Source organism: Lepidochelys olivacea (assembly GCF_965140295.1).
Source record: "Lepidochelys olivacea isolate rLepOli2 genome assembly, chromosome: 9".
NCBI classification, from domain to species: domain Eukaryota; kingdom Metazoa; phylum Chordata; order Testudines; family Cheloniidae; genus Lepidochelys; species Lepidochelys olivacea.
Window position 1 is genome coordinate 28,900,838 of NC_140419.1, and position 13,255 is coordinate 28,914,092.

The following is a 13,255-nucleotide window of genomic DNA, read 5'->3' on the forward strand; positions in this document are numbered from 1 at the left end:
ATGATCTTTCTGTGTATATTTAAAATAACAGAAGATGCAAGTGTCAAGCTAAACAGAATGTTGATGTTACACATCACTTTTCTGTGTGTGTGTTATGTATTGCATAAGTGATGTAAAAATAAAACTCTTCATGTTTTGTAATGGGAAGCTAAGGATATACCATTAATGAATTACCCCTCAGCAAGAAATGCTTATCCTTATTATCCAGGATATTTCACTCTTCTATGCAGCTGGGATACATCTGTTCCTACTTGGTTGTTTCTACAATTATATGAAAGTATCAGATGTTAATATGTCTCTCTCATTCAGGGTAGAGGAAAAAAAGGCAAATTATGGATTTGTTTTTCTTTGAGCTTTTCATTCAAGTCATTCTCTTGGGTTTCTGGCATTTGATCCTTAGCAATGGCATATCCATTCGCAGCTGTGTGTTTATGCTCGGGGATCGCAACCTATCATCATGGAATTCAAATTACAGTATTAAAATCTAGCTATTTTTTTGCCTTGCATGAGATACCATCTTGCACCAAGTTGTGTTAACCCAAAGTAAGTTGTCCTTGAATAGGCTGCATGTTTTAATTTGTGATGTTGGTTTTCATCTTGTAGCATGTGAATTGCTTGCTTGTTCTCAATAGAGAGCTGGCATCTGACTAAGTCATCTGACTTAGGTTTCTGCTAGACCTTGTTTTCAGCTACACGGGCTCTTCCTGAGAATCCCAGGCAAGTGGAGAGTGAGTTTAAGAAAATCCAGGGCAGGGCCCTGACAGGCCCTGTATCTCTGCCCCAATAGCCCCATGTCTGCACGGTGGTCCCACCCCCACACTTGGAGCAGTGCTGGGCAGCCCCCCGCTCATCCTCACCCAGAGAAGTAGTGGCATGAGGCAATATCAGCAGAGGAGCAGGGGCACCCTTTCCCTCTGGAGAAGCAGGGCGACCCTCAATACTTACCCAACAGCCAGAATATATCTGCTTGTCTGGGTGGGTTGCGCCAGCTGCACTCAGACCTCTGCTTGGGCAGTGTTGGTGGGGCCTCCTGGGCACTGGTGCTTGGAGTTAAGACCCTATTCAGATGAATTGAACACTTCTTAGAACTGTTGTTTCATGCTGTCTGAAGAATCAGGCAAACATCATTGCATAGGTTAACTGTGATTCATGTTTTCAAGCTTTCCTTCACAACCATGAGGAACATAAGAATGCCCACGCTGGGTCAGACCAATAGTCCATCTAGCCCAGCTTCTTGTCTTCAGACAGTGGTCAGTGCCAGATACCTCAAAGGGAATTAACAGAACAGTTATTGAGCGATCCATCCCCTGTGGTCCAGTCCTAGCTTCTAACAGTAAGGGGTAAACATCTACTTTTTAAAAAATGAAAGCTGAGATTCTGATATAATCACATGTCTTCAAAGAGGCAGGGCCTAAGGGCCCAGAGCCACAAAAGTATTTAGGGTAAATCCCTTTATTGATCTGGGTCATAGTGTCTGGGCCTTAATGTGGTCCTGTCAAGTGAAATGAGGAGAAGATGACCTACAGCAGTGGTTCTTAACCAAGGGTACACAGAGGTCTTCTGGGGGTACATCAACTCATCTAGATATTTGCCTAGTTTTACAACAGGCTACACAAAAAGCACTAGTGAAGTCAGTACAAACTAAAATATCATACAGACAAAATGAGAAAGTCAGCAATTTTTCAGTAATAATGTGCTGTGACACTTCGTATTTTTATGTCTGATTTTGTTAGCAAGTAGTTTTTAAGTGAGGTGAAACTTGGGGGTACACAAAACTTGGGTGAAACAAATCCGACTTCTGAAATGGGTACAGTAGTTCCTTTCAGTGACGTAGGGGGTCTGTTGGCAGAGAAGCATGTACAGGAGCATGGGCAGGAACAAATGGAAGAGGCAGCTGATACAAAGAGCAGAAGAGACGGTGAGAGCAATCCTTTTTCAAAGAGGAGTAAATACATGTTGTATTAAAAGCAGATAAAAATACACAATGTCTTTCCCAATACTGCTTTTCTATATAAACAAATGCTTTAGTTGCCAAAAGGATGTTGCATGGTTTTGAATAGGTGATGGTCTTTCTGAAGTGTGGTCCACATTTATGAACACTATTAAGAATCCCCTGATCTTTGGAATCATTGTTATGTTACTGTAAGTTAACAAGAAAAGTAACGTGTGTTACTGCTAGATGGTAGAAGTAATTCTTAGCTACAAATAAAATTATTGTATATCTTTGTTCAGGTAGCGGTAGAAATTTTAGTGAAATAGCTGAAAGAGCTCATGTAAAATAGACCTTGTTACAACATTGACTTTTCTCTTTCTAACATTTCTCTTTCTGTCATTTTGGCTGTACTTAATAAAATTGTTTCATAACTGCTGTTCCCCTTATAATTCCTTTACTGTAATTGGGTTATATTATGTTGTACAAAGGTGGAAAACATAGAAGTGCTCGGTACAAAGGGCATGTTATTACTTCAAAAACTCTGCTTGGGTGACAAGAATTAATTAGAATTCTAAATTATTACATAAGTCTTCTGTTCTACGGTGGGAGCTTTAGTGAAATGCTGACACTGGATAATTAACAGGCACTATTCTGTCTCTTCATTTTGGGTTGTCCATAAAAGATTTGATGCTTCCTTTCCTGAAACAAACAAAAACAGCTTCTGAACTGTCAGAAAATAACAGCAGTTCTTGAAGGCTAATCATTACCAGCCTTTGTCATGGGGTTGTAATTGTTTCATGAATTCTGCTTCAATCAGGGAAAAATATGTTTAAGTGCCAATAAATTTTTTATGCTGCTATGATTTTTTTCTCCAATTTATGGCTTTATTCTACCGTTTGTGTCTAAGCAACACTGTACATGTTAATGCAAATTATTCCAAACTCTCAGACAGTGAGGCAGAATCTAGTGCCAATAGCACTGGGTTAATTTTCTGATTAATATATGGCAAAAAGAAATGCTGCTGCACTGGAAAAGGCAGATAAAAAGGCTAGGAAGCTGGGTTGAAGGTCGAAAGGAATAAAAGATTTAATATTAATTTGAGTGACTGTAGCAGTTCCACATTTAATAGCTGTCCATCTTTCTCGAACCAGATGCCCCAAAACTTCGCTGCCCAAGGTTCTATCACTTTGACTGGCATTGCTTTTAGTTAAGCAGCTCAGTGGTTTGCACCGTGTACATCCCATTGTGACACAAGTGCTGGCGTTGTGATTGTATGTCACTTTCATATGTATAGTAGAAGAGAGAACATGATTATACATCTGATATTTTACTTTTATTCTGCTCGATTTTCGGTATTGGTGAGTTTCCATTGAAGTCAATAGGAAAACCACCATCAATAGGAGCAGAGCTAAATCAACACTAAGAGCTTCCGACTAATCCCACCCATGCTATGCAACCTCTTAAATATTGTTCATTGCAAGAGATTCGAAGTTCTATTTTCTGAACATACAGTACTCAAGATAGTCTCATTTAACAGGCTAGAAATACAGTTTGTTCCTGAAAGTAATTCTTTAGGTAGAAAGAACTAAGGCAGACCCATCTCAGAATGGTACGAGAGAATGCTAGAAGCCACATTGAAGGGTCATGTTTGCTCACAGGAGCATCTTATTTCAGAATTGCTTTTAAGGCTTGGTTATACCCGCACTGAAGTTAATGGCAAAACTCTTAGCATCAGGCCCTTAAAATGTTGCTGAAATAAATTGGTGAAATATAGAATCTTCTAACAGTTTAAGTTCTGGGTGTAAAACTTCATGTACCTGCATGTATTTTTACATTTTTGATTGCTATAGTGTGTGAAGATGTAGATCTTTAAAACAAATTAAAAAGGGATTCAGCCTTGATTGGCCCAAACCATGTTGCCCCCCCCTTTTTTTTAAATAAAGAGCTGAAAAGGGACATTGAAACAGATTAGATTTCAAGTTGCCTAAGTATTAATAGTAATATAGCGAAAAATACCTTCAGATACTACTCCTGCCAATGAGTCCCCTCCCATTTTGTGTGGTTTTATTACTTGTTTTCCATTTAAAAAAAAGTTTTCTGTCCTGTTGTGAAAGATCCACACAAATGGAAGGAGAAACTGACTAAGCAAAGGAAACAGTGAATCTTACTGCACAGGGAGTGGTGTTAACTGTACAAAGTGAAATTTAGAAAGAGAGAAATTCGTTTTAGTCCTTAGATTTTACTTACAATAAAAGATAGGTTTCAGAGTAACAGCCGTGTTAGTCTGTATTCGCAAAAAGAAAAGGAGCACTTGTGGCACCTTAGAGACTAACCAATTTATTTGAGCAGATAAACATTTTCACACAGAAACCTGACTTTTTCTAAGCTGATGATGTCCTTTTAAAGTAATTGCAAATAATCTGAGGTAATAGACGAAGTCCACAAATAAAAGAGAGCCTCATCCTTTCTCCTTGTGTTTTATAGAAGTGTATTGGATTTAAAAACTAGAACCATAAGATGATAAAATTATGGATTGCATCCTTGATATTGTCCCATGTGTTTTCCTCTGTAGTTTACAGCCACTTTAACAGCTGTGGATCAAGTATTATCTGAAGGTTAAGAAAAGAACATGTATTGCGAGAATTAAGCATAAACTTTGATACAGTTAATCAAATTTAGCACCTGCCAGATCCTAAAAACAAGCCAAACCTGTACTTCATTAGCATTTGCAGTGTGTGAGAATGTGGCTACAACACAAATAGGGCATGTGTTTGCTAGTTGGTATATGCAGTAATTTATAAAGGAAAATTAACAATTCAGGCATGGAAATGGCTGATTTACTGTAGAATTAAAAAAAAAAACCAAAAAAAACCCCCAACAGCCTATGCAATTCATTGGGCCAGATTCATCAACCTTGCTCACTTTAAGTAGGCTCTTACTCCTCAAAACACTACTCAGCATGTCTATAGCTGGAATTTATGGAGTCCTAGATTTGACAAAATACTGCTAGCCTCCTCTGTTGCACAGACACATTATCAACAAAATGGTAACACAGAAGAGAGCTGCTCTTCTACTTTACCATTACCACTTATTTTACAGAAATACAATGGGCCAGATTCTTTGATAGTGTAACTTTAAGTCAATGGTTAAGTTAATTTTTCAGAGAATTTGACCCTAAACCAGCCCCAAGATAAGCAGTAAAATGCAGGGTGAAAAATGTGTCCCTTGACTGTAACTTATTTAAAGTTTGCAGCGTTCCATTGGAGAATGGGTCAAAATTGAAGAACACAACTTAAGATTTTTTTAAATGTACCATATTATTTTTATAACATTATGACAATACCATAGTTCCCTGGTTCACATAAAGGCAAAAGGTAATGTACTGATCACAAACCTGAATTTTAAGGTTTCTTTTTGGCCCTGATCCTGCAAACTCTTAGGCACATTCTTAACTTTATGCACCTGAGTAGTCTCACTGAGTTTAATAAGCATTTATAGTCTATCATGTAAACTAATTTACAAACCAAAATCATCGGCAATGTAAAAATCACATTATTGTTTCCTAACCTTTAGGAGTATATATTGTAGAGTAGACAATTTGCATTTCCAATTGTAACCCAGCATTCTTTTGTTTTGTTTTGTTACATATACTGGGACTTATTTAAACTGATTCTCTGTAGCACTGTTCAACCAAAGATATCACACTGGTATTGAGAGGCTTCATATTTTTAAAGCAGTATGATTTTTTTTTTTTGGATGGGTAAACAAGTCACAGAGAGGTAAAGAGACTCTCCCAAGGTCACATAAGGTATGTCTACCCCACAGTCGGGACAACACGCTTAAGCATACCAGAGCTGGCTGACTGAGCTAGCTTGCTAAAAGTAGTGTAGTGTAGCTGTGGCATCATGTTAGCTGCCCATTTGTTTGCCTAGGATCTCAGGTGGGATTGTACTCAAATAGCTAGCCTGAGTTGCAGTTCATGCTGCCACGGCTACCTTGCTATTTTTAGTGAGTTATCTCAATCAAAGCTAGCTCAGATATGCCTACCTGTGCAGTGAGCCCTACCAGAGTCAGCGGCTGAGCCATTCAGAGCCCAAGTGTCTTGTCTCCTAGTTTGTACTGTCAAATAGTAGCCTCAGTAGGTTCACAAATATCCTGCTGAAGCTGAACACCTGCATTAGACATCATAGGCAAACAAAACTCGAACAAACCACCACTGGTTATGAACTGAAGATTAACTTGAACTAATGCTTAGTTTAAGTGCGGCTGAGGTTGTTTTAATGTTTCTGACAGCTTAAACTTGAGGGAAAACCTTTTGTGAAAAACCATTTACTATTTCTGAGACTAGTAGTATAATTGCTACTGGATTCCTCTCAAAATATTGATAGTCATGTATTACTAGTTTGAAAAAAATCTATCAAACTATCTAATACCTATTTAATGATTATGCAATAAACACATCCGCTGTTCAACTCTCATGTAAAGATTAAAAGAATGAAACATCAGGGATAATAGATAAAATAGGTAATAATCAAAGTTAGTGTAAATACCCCAAGGTCAGGCTTGACACAGCCCTGGCTGGGATGATTTAGTTGGGGATGGGTCCTGCTTTGAACAGGGGGTTGGACTAGATGACCTCCTGAGGTCCCTTCCAAGCCTGATATTCCATGATTCTATGAAACGACTCCATTTATAAATATCAGATATATATCATTTCCATATGGAAAGCACAGAGATGCTTTGTGATATCGTACGGAACTGTGTATAATATGGGAAAATACACACTATCTTTTCTGTATTGTTCTGGACATTCATACTAAAGTAATCACCTGAGCCAGCTTCTTTAAAAAGTTTCAAAATTAATATATTTTATTGTCTAAAATGTACACATAATAAAATCTGTTTATACCATATCACTGAAGGGTACACTGCAGGTCATTTACATTCTTTCTTGGTGGTCATACAGTGTACACAGTGAGGGGATGGGGGTGTGTTTAAACATCGTTGGCTTACCTGATTATTTTTCACAGTGAAAAATTACATTCAAAGTTACAAAACTAAATATATAGACTCATCTTCAGCTTTGATTTGTTTTTTTCTATGTATATATTTTATATATAGTAGGTGTATATCTTTTGGGTAATGAACTAAGGAATATGTGATCTCAGGTTATTTACGCATAGCTAATACACATTGCAGTATATTATAGCTTTTCGTGGCTATAAGATGATCTCTTGCAGTGGTTTTCAACCTTTTTTTTTTTCATTTGTGGACCCCTGAACAATTTCTGAAAACTGACAGAACAGAATTAAACGATGAATGTTGCATATGCTCAGTACAGCATTGGATGCAGCATGAGAAAGAAGCCCACAGGTTTGTGCCCTATGGTAATGACAACACTTCCGGGTTTTGACCTGTGGATGGGGATATTCACATGCTTTTGATTGATTGGAAAAATGGAATGCCTTTCCTGGGCTCTGAAATTTTTTATTTTCATAGTCCCCCTTTTATGGACCCTTAGATGTAGTCTGGGGACCCCCTCATGGCCCCCAGATCACAGGTTGAAGACCACTTCTCTATTGGGTTCTTAAGGGAAAAAAGGCAACTTCTTTTTATGAAAGAGCTGCCAAGCAGTGGCAACTAGCCACTAATAGATCCATCCCAAATGTTCTGGCCCAAAGATTTTTTTATTTTATTTATTGTGTGAGAGTTTTTATATTAAAAAGTCTGTTTTTATGAAAATTTTGGGGAAACTTTTTGTGTGCATGGGAAACATTGTCCCCCCCACCCCAAGAAAGCACCAAATTAAAACCTTTACAGTATTCTGTTTTTCCCCTTTTTTAGTGGCAAAGGGAGAAAAAGGGGCAGAAGGACCAATTTGAAATATTTTGTTACAATTTTTGGATTTAAAATGTAGAATAAATGGAAAAATTGCTCTTTTTTAAAACCTGTGGGATGAAAATGATTTTGAAATTTTTGCACTTTTGTCAGAAATAAATAATCTTTATTCAGTTGGTTTCTAGCTATTGCCAATATTCTCCCCCAGTTAGACTGTAAGCTCCTATAGGCAGGGATTGTGTCTTCTCATGTGTTTGTATGCCTCCTATTAAAATGGGCCCTGATCCTGACGGGCCTCTGGGCATTACCACAATACAAATAATAATAGGGATCATTAAAGTACATAGAGACTAAGCAAGTTAAATAAAAATGTACAGGCCCAGATCTACTATAATCCTCCTCCTGTTTTCTACAGCGTGGAAAGCTCTACAAGGCTATGCCTACAGGGTGAGCACAGCTAAGGATTTGCATGGTTTTTAGAGTTCAAAACATGGATGGGAGTTGTGCCATTTGATTTCAGCCTAGAAGTTCTGAGCACTGTCTTTGGGCCCAATCCTGCATTCTTTCTGCAAATAAACACTCCATGGAGTCTGGTGCCTAATCCAATTTACAATGAAGTCACACAGAGTCTTTGCATTTATTTCAAAGGAAATTGGATCAGACCCTCCCTGGAGCACAAATGAACGCAGTATAGTATTAATTATGAGAACTTTGGTATGATTGGTAGTGATTGAGGACCAGAGCTAACATTTCATTCAAACTGCCATTATATTTGCCACTTTCTCTAGTTTTCAGTTTTTCATCATAACTCTAATACTTCTTGAGTATTTGTAATAAAATGGAAACATTTTAACTGTCAATCCCAACTGGCCAACATAACAGGAAAGCTGCACCTATGAAAAACATTATCTATTAAATGATGACCCAGGCATTAATGTTCATAATAAAGACAACAGAAGCAACTCTTATCCCATACAAGAGTAATAAAGTTACACAAGAAGGCTTATGAAATTTAAAATTATTTCTAAAAAAGCAACAAACAGTTAACATTCACCATTTTACAAATTATCTCCACAAAACCATTGCAGAAAACATTCTACATTTAAATCTTGTTGCTTAGTTTTTTTAAACGTATATTTAAAGTTATAGGACACCATACTAGCCACTACGGTTATCATTACTCACTGCTACACTGCTTTAAATTCATGTTATCCCCCCCAAAACGATCGGAATGAGTGTATACACATGGATTGGACTTAAGGCGTCCGTCAATGGCAATGAGCCTGACAACTCTTGCCATTGGGATTAGCAATGTGCTAGTTCAGGGTTGGTAGCAAGGTTGCTGGGGAAACAGACTTGATGATTGATAACACAGCCTCGTCAGCTTGCACCCTCAGGTGTCACGGGGTTTTTGCCAAGCCCTTCAGCATGATGTAGAGGAACAGCGTTGAGGAGACCTTGGCCTTGCAGTGGGATAACAATGGCTTGATGAGGATAGATAGATATTGTATAGCTGGATCCGGTTATGCTGTTTTCAAAGATATGCCTTTCAAAACTTTTTCTAGCTATTATTAACACAATGAACGGATTTTGTGTTTCGTGTTATAACATCACATACTAAAAACAACTTTCTACAAACTCCAATGATGAAAATTTTCAATATAAGAAACCTCCCACTTTGTAGGGGTTTTTTTTTCAGTGTTTCTGACATTTGGCCCTCTTTCCTTTGCAAAACTTATCTTGGGGAACATCAGCATGTACAATTGTAATATACAGTATTTTTCGACAGAAGTCACATTAGATGAGAGACAAATCATTACTGGAGCTACACAAGGAAAAGAGAAAAACCTGGGAATCACATACACAGCCACTGATGCTGCCAGAATTTCAAGTACATGATGAGAATCTTAACAAAATGATGATTCTGGAAAATCAGAAAAGCCTTTTGGCATAATCACTCTGCAGTATCTTGATGAACACTGTAAAACAGAAATCATTAAGATAATGCGCCAGATTCATCCCTGATATAACTCTATTGTCTTCATGGGAATTTAGCCCAGTAAGTGCGCATGTATATGATGAAGCATCAGAACAAAAAGTACAAGCTAGGAGGATGTTCAGTATGAAACATGAGTTGTATAAAGTACTATTACACAATAAATAGAAATAAATATAATGCACATCTCGGGTATACCATTGCTTAAACATGATTCTGCCAGCAGAAAGGAAATACAAAATATTCATTCAAACATGGCAACAGCATATATGTGTGAAGTGACAGGAGTGGGTGAAGCAATTCCTGTATTTAGGGCTGTACACTGTCCTTGATTCACAGCTAGAGACTCCATTAACATCTGCAGGAGTTGCCCATACTAACAGACAAAAGTATAGAGACAGATTCATAGTTGGTAAAGTGCTTTGGCCCGTCTCAGGATGAAAGGTGATCTATAAATGCATCTATTTTAAAATAGCACATTATAATGACCTCCTCACACATTAAGCTGTGGGCACCTTTGGCTGGCTTGTTGGAAAAGGTGTGTGCCCCTGTAAGGGCTAGAAAGCCAGGGAATGACTTTGCTGCAGCTGATGACCAGGTCAGCATGGGGATGTTGATCCATCCCTCCCAGGTTTACCAGAAAACAGGGGGGACTCTAAAGGTCCATGCTGGTGCAGGAAAAGCCCTCTTTTACCTGAACCAGACGGAGCAGCACCTATTTGTGGAAGTAGTGAAATCCCAGGTTTTGTCAGGCTTTGCTGTGGGTATTGTGTTATTTGCTCCTTTCTTGGGGTGCTGGGAAGAAATTTTTCCTTCACTGCCAGATTGGCCAAGGTGAAGTGGGGTTTTTCCACCTTCCCCACAGCGAGTTTTAGGGGGCTTAGTTGGGGCAAACATGAAATGGGAGTTAGGCTATAATATCACACATCCTCACATGGTTGGGCGGATGTCCATTGCCAGTACTCCTTAGGGAATGGATACAGGGATCAGATAAAGTGGATTGGTAAAGGATTTAAGAGAGCAGAAACAGGAAGTGTTTGGGGCTCCTCCTTTATAGCCACCCCCTAGCCCTCATTTTGGTGAGGTCCCAGCAGTCAGCTGGCTGGGGACCAGGATGGGTAAGGGGATAGGCTGATGGAAGCCCCCTGGGTACATAGTGAAATGATTATGGAATTACCAACACTGTACACTTTTATCTGCTGGGTACTCCCAGACATTTAAGAATAAAGTTGTGGCCTAATTACACCACATCTAGTGTCTCCTGTTCTTCTTCCAGCGCATATGGACAATGTGTACAGTATATTTATTAAACCCTGTATTTATTAAGCCCTTAGGAGTTTGTTCTCCTTAGGCCTATATAACTAGTATTTATATTGAGGGCAAATTATATGTGCCTGATTAAAGGCCCATTGAAGTGAATGGGAGTCATCCGAAGTGTCTAAGGAGCCAAATCTTACTCCTTCCTTCTGACCATAGGCAAAGAGCTGAACTGCGGCAGTAGAACTGTCTCTCTTTCCCCCCCCTTGGCTCCCCCCCCCTTACACATAGCCGGTTCAGGCAGACTGTGTGCAAGAGACCAAGACTTGGCTGGTGGAGAGCATTCCAGGGCAGGTTAGGAGGTATGAGGCACAGAAGCAAGAACACTTCTGTGCTGCTGCAACGGCCCATAGCACTAGCACCAGGGATGAGCCTGCCCTTAAATGTCAATTTGGTGGCTTTGCGGAGGGCCTGGGAACTGCACATATTGTCCTTCCCACTCTTCTGACTGTGTTTTAAAAGAGTTAGCAGTGCTGCCTCCACTTAGGGTCCCTGGAGGCTGCACACTTGGAAGCTTGGTCTTCCTTTTTTTTTTAAGATTTCTTAATTTTAATCTGTAGTATTTGGGTTTCTTATCCACCATCTGTTAATTTGTTTTTGCAAATGCTAGACTAGGAACCACACACATTTAGCACCTATTCTCTTCCTCTCCTCCAATAAAAGCCATGACTAAAGAATTATTTAGCAAAAGATTAATCCCCCATTCCCTCTAATTACCAATGTGGGGTTGGCTGTTCTTTAAAAACACACCACGTGCACCCCTTCTCTACCTCTCCCCTAGTCACACACCAAGTACACATCTCTCTTATTTCCTCCAGGATTTGTACAGGCTTAGAACCCCGAGCAGTAGTTTTCCTGCACTTGTTACTAAGCCACAAGCTTCCCTGAGGCCAAAATGATCAAAACCTCTGACCAGTGCACCTCCCTGTTCATTTTCTGCTGTTAGACAATTGTTTTTTCCCCCAGATAATTTAAAAAATAAAACTCGCCAGCCTGTGAGGTGGTTACTCCTATGGAACTCATACCCCAGATGGGAAGATGAATTGGCTTTCACATGCATGAGAAGACAGGGAGATCCTCTCTCATCTTAAGCTGATATATGAGTGTCCAACATACATAAAAGGCCTGGTCCACCAGATAGCATTCACAGCCAGCCAACCTGCAAATGGGAAAGATGGATGCTCTCTGGTAGATGAGGCCCTAAATATCAATGCATATATATATAATACTCCTGGTTCAACTTATTTTGTATTTAATGCAATGCAACTACTTTGGATACTATTCAAAGTATAATGGACCAAATTTTGCCTTCAGGTACGTATCTCGCCTTGGTTTTAACTGAATATCATGTACATATCTGAGAGCAGATTTAGCCTAAATGTAAGGTATTAAATACATAAGTAGAAAGTTTATTTAGGTAATTATCATTTACATATATTTCATTGTCTAATTCTGAGCTATACTTTTAATATTAAAATCAATATTACAAATAACGATAATGGTGCCTTTCATTTTCCACAGTGAAAATAAATCCTGGAATAATATTTCTCTGTGTATAATATCTATCTATATTCTGTGAGTTGTAGGATTATCCCTAACTTCTATCAGACTCAAAAACTAGTTAAATGTGTCATCTCTAATTTGTGAAAATACTACATTTAGGATAATAATCTCACTGTTATGTATTTCTTTATACCATTCATCTGAAATTATCAGGAACTTTTTCTGAAATTTTTATCTTTCTCTGCCAGACTATTTTGTAAACGGATGATTTGCTTTTGGAGACATTAGACAATTTTGAATTAGAATTGAACAAAGTTTTCTGGAAAGTTATTAGGTGAATTAAAAAGGAGGTAAGAAAATATGATTATATCATTAGTTTAGGTTTCCTCAAAGAGGTGTCACTATTCTCATTTAGAATTCTAGAATCTTAGAAATGTAGGGCTGGAAGGGACCTCCAGAGGACATTTAATCCATCTCCCTCACTGAGACAGGATTAAGTATACCTAGACTATCCCTGACAACTGTTTATCTAACCTGTTCTTAAAAATCTTCAGTGACTGGCATTCTGTAATCTCTTTAGGTAACCTGTTCCAGTGCTTAAATATCTTTTATAGTGAGAAAATTATTTTAAAAGTTAGAGGTTTATTGGCAAGAATTTGTCTGCAAAT

The 13,255-nt window shown here is 38.5% G+C and overlaps 1 long non-coding RNA gene across 1 annotated transcript in view; it reads left to right on the forward strand.

The window, feature by feature from the left end:
• Window positions 1-13,255, forward strand: part of LOC311526666 — a 49,357-nt gene that overhangs the window by 9,740 nt on the left and 26,362 nt on the right. The gene's annotated exons all lie outside the window — the stretch shown is intronic.